Source organism: Zea mays, chromosome 1 (genome assembly GCF_902167145.1).
Source record: "Zea mays cultivar B73 chromosome 1, Zm-B73-REFERENCE-NAM-5.0, whole genome shotgun sequence".
In the NCBI taxonomy this organism is placed as follows: Eukaryota; Viridiplantae; Streptophyta; class Magnoliopsida; order Poales; family Poaceae; genus Zea; species Zea mays.
Window position 1 is genome coordinate 140,727,513 of NC_050096.1, and position 19,581 is coordinate 140,747,093.

The window sequence follows — 19,581 nt, forward strand, 5'->3', positions numbered from 1 at the left end:
AACCCCTCTCCCCTTGCAAATTGGATTTTATTCATCTACCCCCCTAGCCGCCATTTTCTTTTTCCCTGCCCCTTTCTTCCTCACGGTTGCAGCAGGGAGCTCAGCTCCTGCTCCCATGGCGTCTTCTCCCCCACATGGCTGGCGCACAGGAAGCCGCAGGCTCCTTCGCGCACGCCAGCGCTGGAGCTCCTTCTCCCTCGCGTGGGCCTGCTCCAGCCGAGCTTCTGTCCATGGCGCTTGCTCCCTGCAGGAGAGCAGCCGACGCCCCTTTTCTTCCCCCTGATAATCCTCTGCGCGCAGCAGCTCCATTTCCTCCACAGCCATGGCGCCCTTCCCCAGCGACACCCCTCTGCAGCAGCGCCCCTTTCACCATTGGTCACGGGCCCCTCTGCTCTTTGCGTGCATGGCACTTCTCTGGTCCGAGCTCACGCAGCCGTGGAGCACCTCCCTGCCATCTCCCTCCCATGGCCGAGTACAGCAGCCATGGCGCCCAGCCCTTCCTCTCCAGCATGTCCCCATTTCTTCCATGGAAAACTAGCAGGAAGCCCCCTCCCCTCAGCTCCAATGGTGAGTCTCTCCATGGACGGCGCCCTGCGCAGCGCCTCTGCTCGGCTCCCTCTCCCGGCAGCGCAGCGCCCCGCAACCAAGTTTTCCCTGCAGCCCCACCAAATCGACGCGTCGTAGGTGCTCGACAAAATGTGCAGCAAGCCGCGTGCTGCCGGCTCGCTGTTCCGTGAAGCACAGTGGACAGCACGCCGTCGACACTCGCCGGTTGTTTGCTGTTTTTGCGCAGCCCCATCGTCGTCGTCGTTCACCCCGGTGAGACCGGGACGCTCCGTGTTCGATTCTGCATCGATATTATCTTCCTATGATTAATTATGTATGTGTGTTGCTTTGTTTTATTTTTGTGGAGGAGAGAACCCCGTGTTTTGCGTGGAGAAGAAGGCAAGTCGTTCGACGCTCGTCGACGTTCGAAGTTATGCGCAAATCGGAATCACCATCGTCCTTACAAACACCGATTGGGTTTGTTTATGGTGAGCCGATGCATATCGCTCTCGATCGACTCGATTAATTATTTTGAATGGATGTGTGTAAAATGTTTCGATTGTGCGCATTGGTAGGATCGCGTTTGCGATTGGAGAACAAGAGGTTATTTGATGTGTGCGATTTATAGTTATTCTAATTATGTTTTGGTCGATGATGTGCATGTGTCATTATGTGTATGAAAATACCTTTGGATGAATGGAAGCGTGTAGAGAAGAGAATGAAGTAGAAAAGGACTCCGATGTTTGTATCTATTTTATTTTGATAAGAAAATATGCGATGCGTTGTTTGATGCAAAAACTAAGTTGCAAAATGTGAATTTTGTTTTGGGAAATGCATCAATACGTGTTTATGTGAAAAGTGTAATTGTTTTAAGCAATGTGATGGGATTCGTAATTTTAGAGGAGATATTTATTGATGTGACGAGTAGTTTAGAGATTGCTAGTTTGCGGGGAGGATGTATCGTTAAGACATAAGTGTCGAAGTTCATTTATATTAGTGGTCGCGCCACATTGATTGAAGTGTCTCGAGTGCACGCCACCATATGGTTGTATGCGAGACAAGGTTATGCACATGATGAGTTTAGTAAAAAAATCCATCGGTGTCTCTAGTGTTAAGTTGAGGTTTATTTGCGCGTGGAAAGTAATAATATGTCTAATACTTAGAACTCTTAGTCGTTAGTAGAAATTGTTTGGGCTTATGTAGAGAGGTGATGACATGCCGTAAGTAGTCATCACTTCCTCTATAATTATAAGTCGAGTCTATACGCGTTAGGCGTTCCTTAAATTGTGATTTGCAAATAAGTGTATTTTGTGTAGTGTGGATCGATTGTGAGTGCATGTGTCGCAAGAAAAGAATTAGTGCGCATATAGGCGATGAATGGGTGTGATGAAATGATGACATGCTTTCATAGTCATCATGTCATCTGTTGGTGACCTAACTGAAGGTCGTAGAGAAAGGTCGATTGCCTGTGTGTTATTATTGTCACCTTGTGGTTCTGTATGAATTGCAACGTGAAGTAGTAGGCTCCGTATGTGATGCTAGATGTCTAGGTAGACGTTCGAGAATTGTGGTGCTCGGACCGTCGAGATGAAGGTTAAGTCGGTTGATGCCGCTTAAGTAGTTAAAATGATTAATAGAATAAACATGGGGTTAAAACTAGAAACTAGTGTTCTCGCACCCGTTTGGGATGTTGTAGCCCAATTTCGCCTGGTTATGGTCGCGGGTAAAAATTTGTAGTGCTCATGTGGTGTCTAAGTTAAAATGCGGACTAGTGGATGAAAAGCGCTTCGATATAAATATATGCCGGATTTGATGATTATGGTGAAAGTGTTTGTTGAATTTATGTGGTAAATTTAGTGCACTAAATGACACGGATAAAAATTAGTAAGTCTACTTATTAGTTCCCACTTGGTTATTTTAACTCTAACAATTGTCAAAGTGCTAGAATAATTCAAGTATCTAGAACGCGACAACTCTTGAATTGTATAGAAGCTGAAATGTATTGGTTGCTGTTTTGGGCTGCACGTACTGTTTTCGGTGTGCTGTATGTTTGATAAACTAAATTGTGTTTTCTGTAGATATGTGCTATAGAAAAGTGGTAGATAACTTTATTATCTTGCTGGTGTTAAAATTTGACAGCCATAGGTCTGACCGTTTAGGAGTTGTGCTTTTTACAAATTCAGTAACTGAATCTGTCCAAATTATGTACAGATTTCAGAAATTGTATTGTTTGCTCAATTTAATGTTGCAACCTGTTCATGATCATTATAAGAAAGTTGTAGAGGCTTTTCTTATCTTGCTTGTGTTAGAATTTCATAACTATAGGCCTGACGGTTTAAGAGTTATGGATTTTACAAACTGCTTGCTGTGTTCTGTCCACCGTCAGAACAGATTTCGAAAACTGTGTTGTTTGATTTAGTTAAACATTGAATCACTTCTTAGTGATTATAAAAGTTATGTAGTGCAATTACCAAGCTTTCCAAAAAGTCTTGGATCACTATTTTTGGTGGTCTGAAGATTAAATTACATGTGTTTGAAGTGTGAAGACTGAATCTGTCCAGTTTTGGACAGCACAGCCTTTATAGTACATTTTACCCTTGATACATGCAAAACCAGCTAGGGATGTTTATAAATAATTTGTAGAACATTTAATTAGCTTTCCAGAAAGTCTAGGATCACTTTGTTTGGATGTCTGAATCTTTTGTTGTGAATTTTTGAAGCTGCAAGTCTGAATCTGTCCAAATCTGGACAGAGCTGCTGTATTTGCACAATTCGACCTTGCTAAGTGTTTAATCAGGTTGTGATGACAATACCAAAGTTGTAGAGCACTTTTTAATCTTTCCAGAAAGTCCTAGTTTGATATTTTTGGACTAACCATTGAAGAGTTATGATTAAAACAAGCAACTGCTCTATTGCTGTCCAAAAATTCTGCTAGTACTCATTTGATTGTTAGTTCACCCGTTTGGCTAAAAATGTTTGGTTAGCACTTAAATAAATGTAGACTTGCCATGACTAAGCTTAATAATGCACGTGTGTCTTATTTTGTATGTTTCTTGCTCTAGTTGATTATGATATAGGAGTTCCGTAGTTAGTGATGCCTATGTCGTATTCAAGCTTACATTGTCTTGGTTGGACTTGTGTGGTCGGTGATGCTTTTGCGCGATTAATAGGAGAACTAATAAAAAGTCGTATCCAAATAAATAAAATATGCATATACTTGTCATATCGTATTTGTGTAACGTAAATAAATAAAATGTGGTCGTCTTGTTAATGGTGTTAATGATGAACGTCGATAACATACGAATAGCTAGCGCTTGCGTATAGTCGTTGCGGTGTCTTACAATTAAATGTTAGTTTGCTGCCATGTATTTATATAGCTTGTGATATTTTTCATTGTATTCATACATATGCATCCTGCATCTCATTTAGGACCGAGAGGTGACGACCGTGCAAGTGATGTGGTGCCAACCACAAGATGCAGTTGGTGGACGTACTAAAGGATGGTGGACTTAACCAGTGGATGCTCGCCGAGCGAGTATCTCCCCCAGCAAACACTGTCTAAGTGTTATATTAAAGGCAAGCCCCGGTTTTATGCATAACCGTTATATATATGCTATTTTACTTCACTTAATGTTTGTAGGCTTGTACTGTGCACTTAAGTGTAGGAGTTGACTGAAACCCTAGTTGCATGAACTCAGGATTCCCTTTGAGATGGATACTAGTATGCTAGGTCGAGTAGTTGCTTTACTAATTAGGGATCTCGGTAGAAGTCGAGTGATTTTTCTAGCACTCGCGCGAGGTCAGGAATTGGTTGTATCCATTTTGATATCAGAATGATGATGGTCTGTTGACAACGGTCCATGGGGATGCGTTGTCTACAAGACGGAAATTGGAATAAGGATTAAGGTGTGGTACCGTGAGTCAAGCGTTTGAACGTACTAAACATATGCCGAGAAATATGGTAAATCGGTAAGCCTAGTACCTGAGTGAACCTGGCAGTGGACATATCCCCTCACGCGACCTGAGACGTGGTCTCCCATTCCGGTTATGGTGGGTACAAGTGCGGTCACAGCACGACGGCAGTCGGGGTCAGTGAGGCATTGTACGCCAAGGCGGTGAGCCCTGATCTGCTCACGGGGAATCGATGGGGACGGTTGATGTGTGTGGGGACGGAGTGCTTCGCCACGTCGTGTGTTTAGGTTTACCTTGCAAGGATAAAAACTCGATTCGAATCGTCTGCTTCTCGCAGCTAATGAGACTGCTTGATCCATGCTGCTACATTGAGTAATAAGTGGAAATGAGTTGACTGGAAAAAGATGTTGATTGCTTAAAAATGTTTGATATCATGTATGAGTAGCTAGGTACTCATCTAGTTTAAAAGGATCATACTAAAACTTGAAAGGCTAAAACTTGATTTTTAGACTCAGCTAGTGCTTTTGGCAACCAAACCCCTCAGCCAAACAGCTGCATGTCTAGAGGTAGAGGAGTAGACTCCTCACACCGGGTAAGTCTAGCTGAGTATTAGTATACTCAGCCTTGCTTGTGGCACAATTTTTGCAGGTACTCCTTAGGATGATTGGTTGATGGTGTGACTTGGCCTTCATCCCTGTCACCGGGATAGATGGTCGAGTGGGTTACTGCTTCCGCAGGAGAGGACCAGGAGGAGTAGCGTGGCCAGGCTTCGCCATGTTACTCGGTTTTCTCCGTTAGTTATTTCCGCTGCATTAAAACTTATGGTTATTATTTCTGAAACTCCGATAATGTAATCACTAATGATACTTATTAAATTTGTGGTATTATGTTTTATTGTATTTCTCTATGCCTCACCTTCGTGTGAGCTAGTGGTATTCGATCCTGGTGAGTGGCTTTATCGGACTAGATCCGAGGGACTGACGGGTTATTCCTGTTTAAGTGTGTTGCTGCCCTTAAGGGTGTGACTTGGGCACTTAAGCTGGAATAATTCGGGCGGTTCCGCCACAGCTGGTATCGGAGCGAATACCACCGCCGAGAAGTCAATAAGTCATGATTACCAACCTTTTCTAAAAGTAAAACTTGCTAGAAACCAATGTTGGATAGATCGTCAGGACGATCAGGATAGACCTATGACGTGAAGCCTTAGGAATAGATGGGTAGCTAGGTGGCTATATTTATATAGGCCATAAAGGCTACTACTACTATTAATAAGGATGTTGTAGAAGCACCCGAAAATTAGTTAGGTCTGAGAAGACGACTAGAATGAGCATGCATCATGATTGTCGCATTGTTGTCTCTTGTGCACCCACATGCTTCTCTCACCTTATTCCAATAATAAAAACTTGTGAATCATGTGATGTACTGCTATGTTAGGAACTATAAGAAAGGCTTACCTCGTGTCAGATTGGTGAGTCTTGTTAGGTCGTGTTATGTGTTTCTCTTGCCTTGCTTTCTAGGAGGTACGGTAACTATTTAGTCCATTTTGCCTCTAACCAATAAAAATTGTTGCCTGCTTTTCCCCACCAAAGACCCCCATTTTAAACGACCTTGAGCTTATCAAGTGAAACCTCTTGAAAAAAATATTTTCATGCTTGTGTAGGTATTTCCTAACCCTTTTGTGTTTTACCCTGAAGTTGCACCTACACAACTTGTAGACCCCCATAGCTTAACCGCTTGCCAAACCGAAACTTCCTTGTGCACTTGTTGTGTCAAAAAAAATCGTTTGGTGCCTAGTTGCGCAAACTCTATCAAGATCATGTTTCTTTCCATAAATCCTTGCTCCTAAAACTTCATAGCATTTCTGTTAATCATCCTAGCCGATCCTGTTTGCCTTTCTCTCCTTTTGCCTGGATCTGGTAAATCCTTTTTCTCGTGAATCATGTTGGCTTTATCATCCGAATCTCTGGATCCCTTAATGATTCTGCCCCGTTATCTGGTTATCTGCTATAACCCGTTCTCAAGTATCGGATGTTGATCTTGCCTAAATCTCTCAATTCTGGTCGATCTCATGCTCTTCCTCCAAGAATCATGATGCCATTTTATCGATTCTATCTCTAAGCAGTGTATTCATTTGGTTCAATGGATTATGCTGTTGACTTTAGTTCTCTCATGTCTCAGCAAGTTGCCAATCTTGATCTCATGGTTGGTTCCCCTCATATCCACTCTCGTATAAATCTCTGACCTGATAATCTCCGTATTAATCATAAAATAATTCTCTGAGTTGAAGAAAGTTCTTATGTGAAGCTCTTTTGCTAGCAATCTCTACTTCAACTCCGATCACACCTTTATTTTCTGAGCCATACTCTCATGGGCTCCATCTATCTGTGCTATGTGGATTTCTCATTGGTTGCGTTTGGTAATGATGTCATGACTAACGACTGATGGTGCCGCGACGAAATCGAGAGCCTCCTGTGGGCGCGCACACATGGTTGAGCTGCTCGGTACGCGCTGGTATCGCGGTTAATAGTTGTGATCCATTATAAGACTACACCGATGTGCTATCTTTTGTGGACACTCTTAGAATGATCGCTGCATTTTGTCTCGATATGTCGCGATATTCTAACCAAATCTGTCTTCAGTATCTTGTCAGATCCCATCTCATAAATTTGCATCTATCTCCAGCCTGGACGTTACATGCTTCTCCACCCTTAAAGATCCTCATTTGAATCTCGGGACGAGATTCTTTTTAAGGGGGGAAGGCTGTGACACCCCAGGTGTCAGTTTCGTGTTACGTCGCGAGATTTGTCCTAATCTCGGATGCTTAGTAAAAATTTCTATTTCTCGCTCGCCTATGTCCCTGATTATCCAGATTATTCATTCACTTTTCACCGAATTCGGAGTTACTCAGTCTCGCAGAAGGCCAATTTTCGAGCCTGTTAAAACTTTTGTTTCTCGGCACGAATGCGAACTCGGTAATCATTCTCAATTTATAAATCTCGTCTGAAGCTCATTTAATCAAACTCTCGACGGTTGTTATCTGATCTGAGCCCGATTTTAATTCCTCGAATGTTGATCGATGTCTGACTATTTTATCTGAATCCGTACTCTCAAATGGAATACTCAATATGTCGCCCTCTAATTAATTCTTATCCGACTCGGCTTCATACCTCTGTGTTCGGTCCCGATTTAAAAATCAGCATCGGCGATGATTTTTAAATGTCGCGATTTATCTCTTTCAATCCTAAATCCGGAAGCCGGTCATATTTCGAGGCGATTTATTTTCGAACCGTGCGTAGTGAATTATTTTTGAGCGAAATCAAATTAGACTTTTAACCGAATTAATCGCTCAACCTTCCGTTCGTCCGAACTCTTTTCGCTCTGTTTTTCCGTAGCGACAAATTCCGCGAGAACATTTTATTCCGGAAAATGTTTAGCGCAACCCGATAACGTGTTTGGGCCAGCCCAAACCCAGCCCAATAGGCCCACTAAGAAACCCTAACCCTAGGGCCTTCTATAAATAGAACCCCTCTCCCCTTGCAAATTGGATTTTATTCATCTACCCCCCTAGCCGCCACTTTCTTTTTCCCTGCCCCTTTCTTCCTCACGGTTGCAGCAGGGAGCTCAGCTCCTGCTCCCATGGCGTCTTCTCCCCCACATGGCCGGCGCACAGGAAGCCGCAGGCTCCTTCGCGCACGCCAACGCTGGAGCTCCTTCTGCCTCGCGCGGGCCTGCTCCAGCCGAGCTTCTGTCCATGGCGCTTGCTCCCTGCAGGAGAGCAGCCGACGCCCCTTTTCTTCCCCCTGATATTCCTCTGCGTACAGCAGCTCCATTTCCTCCACATCCATGGCGCCCTTCCCCAGCGACGCCCCTCTGCAGCAGCGCCCCTTTCACCATTGGTCACGGGCCCCTCTGCTCTTTGCGTGCATGGCACTTCTCTGGTCCGAGCTCACGCAGCCGTGGAGCACCTCCCTGCCATCTCCCTCCCATGGCCGAGTACAGCAGCCATGGCGCCCAGCCCTTCCTCTCCAGCATGTCCCCATTTCTTCCATGGAAAACCAGTAGGAAGCCCCCTCCCCTCAGCTCCAATGGTGAGTCTCTCCATGGTCGGCGCCCTGCGCAGCGCCTCTACTCGGCTCCCTCTCCCGGCAGCGCAGCGCCCCGCAACCAAGTTTTCCCTGCAGCCCCACCAAATCGACGCGCCGTAGGTGCTCGACAAAATGTGCAGCAAGTCGCGTGCTGCCGGCTCGCTGTTCCGTGAAGCACAGTGGACAGCACGCCGTCGACACTCGCCGGTTGTTTGCTGTTTTTGCGCAGCCCCATCGTCGTCGTCGTTCACCCCGGTGAGACCGGGACGCTCCGTGTTCGATTCCGCATCGATATTATCTTCCTATGATTAATTATGTATGTGTGTTGCTTTGTTTTATTTTTGTGGAGGAGAGAACCCCGTGTTTTGCGTGGAGAAGAAGGCAAGTCGTTCGACGCTCGTCGACGTTCGAAGTTATGCGCAAATCGGAATCACCATCGTCCTTACAAACACCGATTGGGTTTGTTTATGGTGAGCCGATGCATATCGCTCTCGATCGACTCGATTAATTATTTTGAATGGATGTGTGTAAAATGTTTCGATTGTGCGCATTGGTAGGATCACGTTTGCGATTGGAGAACAAGAGGTTATTTGATGTGTGCGATTTATAGTTATTCTAATTATGTTTTGGTCGATGATGTGCATGTGTCATTATGTGTGTGAAAATACCTTTGGATGAATGGAAGCGTGTAGAGAAGAGAATGAAGTAGAAAAGGACTCCGATGTTTGTATCTATTTTATTTTGATAAGAAAATATGCGATGTGTTGTTTGATGCAAAAACTAAGTTGCAAAATGTGAATTTTGTTTTGGGAAATGCATCAATACGTGTTTATGTGAAAAGTGTAATTGTTTTAAGCAATGTGATGGGATTCGTAATTTTAGAGGAGATATTTATTGATGTGACGAGTAGTTTAGAGAATGCTAGTTTGCGGGGAGGATGTATCGTTAAGACATAAGTGTCGAAGTTCATTTATATTAGTGGTCGCGCCACATTGATTGAAGTGTCTCGAGTGCACGCCACCATATGGTTGTATGCGAGACAAGGTTATGCACATGATGAGTTTAGTAAAAAAAATCCATCGGTGTCTCTAGTGTTAAGTTGAGGTTTATTTGCGCGTGGAAAGTAATAATATGTCTAATACTTAGAACTCTTAGTCGTTAGTAGAAATTGTTTGGGCTTATGTAGAGAGGTGATGACATGCCGTAAGTAGTCATCACTTCCTCTATAATTATAAGTCGAGTCTATACGCGTTAGGCGTTCCTTAAATTGTGATTTGCAAATAAGTGTATTTTGTGTAGTGTGGATCGATTGTGAGTGCATGTGTCGCAAGAAAAGAATTAGTGCGCATATAGGCGATGAATGGGTGTGATGAAATGATGACATGCTTTCATAGTCATCATGTCATCTGTTGGTGACCTAACTGAAGGTCGTAGAGAAGGGTCGATTGCCTGTGTGTTATTATTGTCACCTTGTGGTTCTGTATGAATTGCAACGTGAAGTAGTAGGCTCCGTATATGATGCTAGATGTCTAGGTAGACGTTCGAGAATTGTGGTGCTCGGACCGTCGAGATGAAGGTTAAGTCGGTTGATGCCGCTTAAGTAGTTAAAATGATTAATAGAATAAACATGGGGTTAAAACTAGAAACTAGTGTTCTCGCACCCGTTTGGGATGTTGTAGCCCAATTTCGCCTGGTTATGGTCGCGGGTAAAAATTTGTAGTGCTCATGTGGTGTCTAAGTTAAAATGCGGACTAGTGGATGAAAAGCGCTTCGATATAAATATATGCCGGATTTGATGATTATGGTGAAAGTGTTTGTTGAATTTATATGGTAAATTTAGTGCACTAAATGACACGGATAAAAATTAGTAAGTCTAGTTATTAGTTCCCACTTGGTTATTTTAACTCTAACAATTGTCAAAGTGCTAGAATAATTCAAGTATCTAGAACGCGACAACTCTTGAATTGTATAGAAGCTGAAATGTATTGGTTGCTGTTTTGGGCTGCACGTACTGTTTTCGGTGTGCTGTATGTTTGATGAACTAAATTGTGTTTTCTATAGATATGTGCTATAGAAAAGTGGTAGATAACTTTATTATCTTGCTGGTGTTAAAATTTGACAGCCATAGGTCTGACCGTTTAGGAGTTGTGCTTTTTACAAATTCAGTAACTGAATCTGTCCAAATTATGTACAGATTTCAGAAATTGTATTGTTTGCTCAATTTAATGTTGCAACCTGTTCATGATCATTATAAGAAAGTTGTAGAGGCTTTTCTTATCTTGCTTGTGTTAGAATTTCATAACTATAGGCCTGACGGTTTAAGAGTTATGGATTTTACAAACTGCTTGCTGTGTTCTGTCCACCGTCAGAACAGATTTCGAAAACTGTGTTGTTTGATTTAGTTAAACATTGAATCACTTCTTAGTGATTATAAAAGTTATGTAGTGCAATTACCAAGCTTTCCAAAAAGTCTTGGATCACTATTTTTGGTGGTCTGAAGATTAAATTACATGTGTTTGAAGTGTGAAGACTGAATCTGTCCAGTTTTGGACAGCACAGCCTTCATAGTACATTTTACCCTTGATACATGCTAAACCAGCTAGGGATGTTTATAAATAATTTGTAGAACATTTAATTAGCTTTCCAGAAAGTCTAGGATCACTTTGTTTGGATGTCTGAATCTTTTGTTCTGAATTTTTGAAGCTGCAAGTCTGAATCTGTCCAAATCTGGACAGAGATGCTGTATTTGCACAATTCGACCTTGCTAAGTGTTTAATCAGGTTGTGATGACAATACCAAAGTTGTAGAGCACTTTTTAAGCTTTCCAGAAAGTCCTAGTTTGATATTTTTGGACTAACCATTGAAGAGTTATGATTAAAACAAGCAACTGCTCTATTGCTGTCCAAAAATTCTGCTAGTACTCATTTGATTGTTAGTTCACCCGTTTGGCTAAAAATGTTTGGTTAGCACTTAAATAAATGTAGACTTGCCATGACTAAGCTTAATAATGCATGTGTGTCTTATTTTGTATGTTTCTTGCTCTAGTTGATTATGATATAGGAGTTCCGTAGTTAGTGATGCCTATGTCGTATTCAAGCTTACGTTGTCTTGGTTGGACTTGTGTGGTCGGTGATGCTTTTGCGCGATTAATAGGAGAACTAATAAAAAGTCGTATCCAAATAAATAAAATATGCGTATACTTGTCATATCGTATTTGTGTTACGTAAATAAATAAAATGTGGTCGTCTTGTTAATGGTGTTAATGATGAACGTCGATAACATACGAATAGCTAGCGCTTGCGTATAGTCGTTGCGGTATCTTACAATTAAATGTTAGTTTGCTGCCATGTATTTATATAGCTTGTGATATTTTTCATTGTATTCATACATATGCATCCTGCATCTCATTTAGGATCGAGAGGTGACGACCGTGCAAGTGATGTGGTGCCAACCACAAGATGCAGTTGGTGGACGTACTGAAGGATGGTGGACTTAACCAGTGGATGCTCGCCGAGCGAGTATCTCCCCCAGCAAACACTGTCTAAGTGTTATATTAAAGGCAAGCCCCGGTTTTATGCATAACCGTTATATATATGCTATTTTACTTCACTTAATGTTTGTAGGCTTGTACTGTGCACTTAAGTGTAGGAGTTGACTGAAACCCTAGTTGCATGAACTCAGGATTCCCTTTGAGATGGATACTAGTATGCTAGGTCGAGTAGCTGCTTTACTAATTAGGGATCTCGGTAGAAGTCGAGTGATTTTTCTAGCACTCGCGCGAGGTCAGGAATTGGTTGTATCCATTTTGATATCAGAATGATGATGGTCTGTTGACAACGGTCCATGGGGATGCGTTGTCTACAAGACGGAAATTGGAATAAGGATTAAGGTGTGGTACCGTGAGTCAAGCGTTTGAACGTACTAAACATATGCCGAGAAATATGGTAAATCGGTAAGCCTAGTACCTGAGTGAACCTGGCAGTGGACATATCCCCTCACGCGACCTGAGACGTGGTCTCCCATTCCGGTTATGGTGGGTACAAGTGCGGTCACTGCACGACGACAGTCGGGGTCAGTGAGGCATTGTACGCCAAGGCGATGAGCCCTGATCTGTTGACGGGGAATCGATGGGGACAGTTGATGTGTGTGGGGACGGAGTGCCTCGCCACGTCGTGTGTTTAGGTTTACCTTGCAAGGATAAAAACTCGATTCGAATCGTCTGCTTCTCGCAGCTAATGAGACTGCTTGATCCATGCTGCTACATTGAGTAATAAGTGGAAATGAGTTGACTGGAAAAAGATGTTGATTGCTTAAAAATGTTTGATATCATGTATGAGTAGCTAGGTACTCATCTAGTTTAAAAGGATCATACTAAAACTTGAAAGGCTAAAACATGATTTTTAGACTCAGCTAGTGCTTTTGGCAACCAAACCCCTCAGCCAAACAGCTGCATGTCTAGAGGTAGAGGAGTAGACTCCTCACACCGGGTAAGTCTAGCTGAGTATTAGTATACTCAGCCTTGCTTGTGGCACAATTTTTGCAGGTACTCCTTAGGATGATTGGTTGATGGTGTGACTTGGCCTTCATCCCTGTCACCGGGATAGATGGTCGAGTGGGTTACTGCTTCCGCAGGAGAGGACCAGGAGGAGTAGCGTGGCCAGGCTTCGCCATGTTACTCGGTTTTCTCTGTTAGTTATTTCCGCTGCATTAAAACTTATGGTTATTATTTCTGAAACTCCGATAATGTAATCACTAATGATACTTATTAAATTTGTGGTATTATGTTTTATTGTATTTCTCTGTGCCTCACCTTCGTGTGAGCTAGTGGTATTCGATCCTGGTGAGTGGCTTTATCGGACTAGATCCGAGGGACTGACGGGTTATTCCTGTTTAAGTGTGTTGCTGCCCTTAAGGGTGTGACTTGGGCACTTAAGCTGGAATAATTCGGGCGGTTCCGCCACAAATATTTTGGAAAAGAGAAAATCGTGCTAAGGCACAAGACAAATCGAGATGAAGTGTAGCCTCATCGGAGATGCAACACGAAACTTTTTTATAGCTTTGGAGAATATTTCACGAAGCTTGGATATTCTTCATCAGATAAGTAAGCAAATTCTTGTGATATAGAAAAGATTTTCTTCACGAAGCATGAAAAGAAGGGAAGGTGTTTTTTCGCCGAAGGCTCAAAAAATGGTACGTATGCAAAATTTCATGCATCGTAAAGAATTAAATTATAAATAGATCATATGTTACATTCAAAAATACAATGTATTACACATGTTACGTTCCAAATGTTTCTACAATAGCATTTAGTCCTCCTTAAGAACTATTTCCGCAGCTTCGTTCAGTAGCTGGTCGACAACCTTGTCCATAATGGCTTCGGCCATTGTTCTAATTTCATCATCCCCCTTCGGGTGGGGGCCTGGAGATGCCTCAGCAGGTTCTGAGGGAAGAGAAGATACGACTATATTACTATTACAAACCGCGAACAAAGTCTGGAATTAAAAATTACAGCATAATAAAAACCACTAATTAATACCTATTTGCCCTTCGGGCTCTGTACTTTTCTCGGCAGCTTCTGTTACTTTTCTAGCATCGTGGATGTCTTTTTCACTCTTTTGAATAATTTCTCGCGCCATTTCTCGGCCGCCGTTGTCCCAGATATCAGTGAAGAATTTTCCACCGACCATGCTTGCTTCGGCTGAGGGGTCTTTAATGTCTTCAGAGGACAAGGTAGCTTCAGACTGCGCTAAGGATTTTACATGATCGCAACCCTTCCTCTCCAAAACAGCAGCAATCCCTCTAGCACCCGAAAAAGCGCAGATATCACCACGACTATTCAGGATTTCCTCGAAGGCCTCTGTTTCGTGACTGATCCATTCTATTGGACCTTCAGGATTGCCTCTTGAGAAATTCTCTTCGCTAGAGAATGCGCCAACGTTGGCGAAGCTAGATTTTATCTTCTTAACGCACTCTATGGATTTAACATAGCATTTTCTCTGGGATGCACGAAGCTCCTTAACACTTATCTCTAAATGATCGGCCCATTGATCGCTAAGCTCTCGTTTTGTCTCTTCAAGTATACGTTCTTATTTAGCTCTAGCTAGTTGTTTCTGAAGATCTTTAATTTCGCGTTTTTGGGCTTCGGCCTGGGCCTTTGAGGCAGCTTCGTCCTTTTTTACCTTGTCCACCAATGTAAGCAGAATTTTATCCTTTTCCAGAGCTTCGTTTCTCAGTTTAATAACCTCTGATCGTAGGTTGTTGAACGCAATTTCATAGCTCTCGTCTTCGGCATTCTTTTGTGCTCTCAATGCGTTGCTTAGAATTAAACCCTATATGTAAAAGAGTTGGTATAAAAATAAAAAAAATGAGTTGCGAATTATAAAATTTCCAAACGCCCAATTCCCATACCTTCAAGCTATTGTACGCAAGACTATCCGCGAGATCGTCCTTCGTCATAGCACATAATCCAGCTTCGAGCTTCGGAAACCCCATACTTCTGGCCATCTCCCGACAGACGGATAATTTTTTGTTGTCTGGGAGACAGTATAGGAAATCATCTTCGTTTGTCCCATTGAACACTAGTGCCCCCTTCGGATATTTCAATTCTTTGGCATAGTGATTAGCTTCAAAAACTTCTTCTTTGGATAACTTTTTCCCTGAAGCATGTCGCACGATATAATCGTATATTTTGGAAGATGCTTCGGGCGCAGCGGTATCAATTTCTTCAACCAAAATTAGCTCTGGCATTGTCATTTTTTCGGTTGTCCTTGCAATTTTCGTCTCTTCTGTTTCCAAAGGTTTTACCTTGGTTGGCTCCGAAGGCCCGGTTTCAACTCCAGTCTGCTGCTCCGGAGCTTCAGCAACAGAAACTTCAGCAGATGTTTCGAAGGTTTCAGTGGTCTTCTTCGGAGTTATACTTGAAGATTTAATTGTTTCCAAAACATCTAATACATTAACCATTCTTTTTCTTTTCGGGGTCACTGTTGGCCCCTTTTTAATTTTTGCTGCTTCAATTTCTTCTGAAGGACTTAAAATTTCTGATATTTTCGCTCCCTCAGCTGATGCTTTCGCTTCTTCCATCTTTTATGTCGATGGAACTTCGGCCAGCTCTTTGGTTTCTGGCAACAGAGTCTTTGGTTCCTCCAATTCTTTTGTTGCTGGCACTTCGGCCAGCTCTTCGGCTCCTGGCAGCAGAGTTGATTCCTTAACTTCGGGGGCTAGTTCAATGTAACGTGGCCGGTGTGTGAGAACTTTCACCTTTTTTCTCTTCGGCGCTGGCTCGCTAGGAGCAGCTGAAGCAGTTTCTTTCGCAGAAGTTGTACCTTTCCTTTTCTGCCCCCGTGTTGGGTAGCGGTAGTCGGGGTACACGAACCCAATTGCGTCAAATACTCGGTTCAGTCTTTTCTTTTTTCGACCTCCGAAAGCTGCTAACAATGCAGTATCTTCGGCCTTTGAATACACTCCAAGCAGTTCATCACTTACAGTTTCAATGCTTTTTAACCAGTCATCATCTGGCTCAACAAATTTATCTCCAAACTTAAATGTGTACTTCAGCCTGACTAGTCCACCTTCGTCAGTCTCTTTAATGGTCTCCTGCGGCATCTCCCATTTTTTCACAAGCGGCCATACTCTGAAGGCAATGTGTTCTTGGACCAAATCCCTCGTCCCAATAAAAGAGGAAACAACTCCGAAGGCTCTCTGGCATTCTTTGGCTGCTTCATTCATTTCCACCTTCGGCCTCCGCAGGCCGAAGCGTTGCCAGATGGGACGCATAATGATCTTCTTTATATCTTCTCGAGATTTCAAGTCATTCTTCACGTAAAACCATTCCGTCATCCAGTCGCCAGGCCATCTCTTTCGAAAGGTTGGCACTGGGCAGCTTGACCCAGACCGAGAGCCGAAGCTGTAGCAGCCAAAGTTGTTGTGATATTGTTCCTTACCCCAGGGTTTTGTCTCGTATAACAATTCGTGTATGTTGCAGAAGCTTTTTGCATCAGGTTCCAAGCCTTGGCTCCTCACGGCCCACACGAAGATATTCATCCTTATGATTGCTTCGGGGGTAAGTTGGTGAAGGTAGATTTCAAATATCTTCAGCACCTCTACAACAAAACTGCTCAGGGGAAATCGTAGTCCAGCTTTCAAGAAGCTTCGAAATACTACGACTTCATTTTCCTCTAGAGTTGGGCAAGTCTTCTCTCCTTCGTCGGCCCTTACAACAGACAAATCCCGGAAATATCTTCCCCTCATGTTGACAAGATGATTTTCTTTAATACTTGATTTGCCGAAAACTGCATGGCTTGGCCGCCAAGGTCGATCTTCGGAGTCTTCACCACCACTATCCACATCATAGCTGTCGCTGTCACCAGTATCTTCAGATAAACCTTCCAAAATTTCTTTAGTGATCTTCTCTGTATTAGTCTTCGACATAGATTGAAGAAAACCCAGATGCATCTCTTCAGAAAGGCTCAGCTTCATGTCGGCAGCAACCTTCTTCTCCCTAGACATCCCTTCGGAATTCTTGCCTCTCGCTTCCGAAGCTCAAAACTAGGGAGGCAACCAAATATTTGTGGGCAGAAAACTATTTGAGCAGGCAAAACAGATGGCAAGAGAGCGTGCCAAATAAATTGTGGCGAGCCCCTATTTATACGCCCATTATGTCGAAAAATGGAGGGTCCCGCTTGTCAAAGACTGTTGCTATTCTAGCAAAGGGAAGGTGTTTTTTCGGACCTTCGGCTTAAAGTCTTCGTCCATGTCGCAATATAAATTTATCATTCCAGCAAATTAATATTGCGAGGGGCTACTGTTGGGGGCCTTCGGCCTCCGAAGGTCCTCAAAAACACGTTTTGACAATGTTTTCCAAGTAAAATATGTGAACAGGTATCTTCGGAATTGGGTTACTGGTATACATGAGTATGATCAAGACGAAGCTTGAGTGAGACGGAAGGCGATTATGACGAAGGATAAGATGATCACGAAGCTATGCGCAGAAAAGCTTCGGCATGACAGCAGAAAAGGGGAACCGACCTAAAGATGAAAAGCCAAATTAGACCTCGAAGAATTACTATAGAATTATTGACAAATGTAAAGGGCATTAATGTAATTTTACACGGGCTGCGTCCTGTGCCTATAAATAGATGAACAGTACTCCCGTACTGTTCACGCTGACTTGGCATTCACTTTTGCGTCACGCCTGTATTCTTTTCCTTCAAGCCGAAGCATTTGAGAACAAGTCACCAACAATTAACAATTGTGTTGCCTTGTTCTTGACCTACAACATTTGAGAACAAGTGACCAACATTGGCGCCCACCTCCGGTAAACTCACTTCCGTGACTGCGACAATGGCTTCGCAAGGCAATCAAGTTGTGGCACCTTCAGCTACGAAGCTGGTGCTCCCAATCACAGGTGGCTCATGTTCTGAACCAACCAATAAGAAGCAGAAGAAGGAAGTACAGAGAAGGGTACACCATGTTGGAGTGCAAGGACCCTTCATCAAGTCCAAGTGGTCTCATATACCAATCACCTTCTCCCAGGAAGACCTTCAGCTCAAGAATTATCCTCTCAATGATGCAATGGTTATATCTTGTGTCATCAAGGGGTTCCTGGTTCACAATGTCCTAGTAGACACAGGCAGTGCAGCAGACATCATCTTTGCGAAAGCTTTCAGGTACTTGGGATGCAGAGCTAAGATGCCACCTAAGTAAAAGGTGAAGAAGCTCCAAAGTTGTTCCTAAGGGGATGCAGAGCTTAAATGTCACCTAAGTCAAAGGTGAAGGAGCTCCAAAGTCGTTCCTAAGGGGATGCAGAGCTTAGCTCCAAAGTTGTTTCTAAGGGAATGCAGAGCTGAAATATCACGTAAGTAAATGGTGAAGAGACTCCAAAGTCGTTCCTAAGGGGATGCGGAGTCTGGAAGTGTACTTGTGTGAGTTTTTTCCCTTCAGCATACAGTTGCACACTTCATCACATCATCTTTTGCATTCATACAAACATACATTAGACATTAGTAGGATCATCATCATGACATAAAGCATAAGACATTAACAGGAAAAGCGAGGACTTTTGCCTTCAACGAGATAAACCTTCGTATATACGAAGAGGCTTCATCTTAGAGAAAATTTAGTTGATCATAAGAACTCGATTCTTGATTTTACTCAAGAGATGCTTTGTTGTGAACGAAAAGAAGGGAGGTGTTTTTCGCCTTCGGCTCAAAAAATACAAGCATTGGTTTCATCCATAACAAAGCAGTAGGTACACGAATGCAAGGTAAACAAAAGCATTACAAAGTATTTACAAACATTTACAATTATGTTCCCATTTCAGTTACAAAAATTACATTTCTTGCACAAAAGAATTTCCAAAGTATTTTTACACAAATCAAGGAGGATCCCAAAGTATTTTTACTGTCTTCATCTTTTTGCATTTCCGTTCACATAATAAATGATGAAGGTATGTCCTTCTTGACCTTCGTCTGATGAGCATTATACCCATGTGGAGATAATGCTTCAGAAGACGAAGGTCCATAGTACTTAATAATTGTGTTGCCTTGTTATTGTCCTATAACATTTGAGAACAAGTGACCAACAGGCACTACGCCTACGCTTGTCCTAAGAGGATCACCAACACACCCACTTGAAGCAATGTCCAAGGCATGCAACAGACTCCAGCATCTGGCAAGGGATTTAGCATTGCTAGGATCAAGCAAGTCAGTGCTGATGCTACTGCTGATGGAGCTGATATCGCTATCGGTACGTTTTACATTAATTCAGTTCCTGCAGTTATATTATTTGATTCTAGAGCTATGCATTCGTTCTTTTCTGCTCGCTATGTCAACACAAATGAATTACCACTTCAAAATATGCAAAACTCCATGATAGTAATAACCCCTAAATGGCCTATTGAAGCAAATTATATGGCCAACAGATTAACACTGACAATCATGGGAAGGGAATTCTAGTCTATGCCTATAGTATTAGAGGAGAGCAGTATAGGTCTGATACTTGGTATGTCATGGTTAAGGAAAGCAAAGGAAGTTATACATTG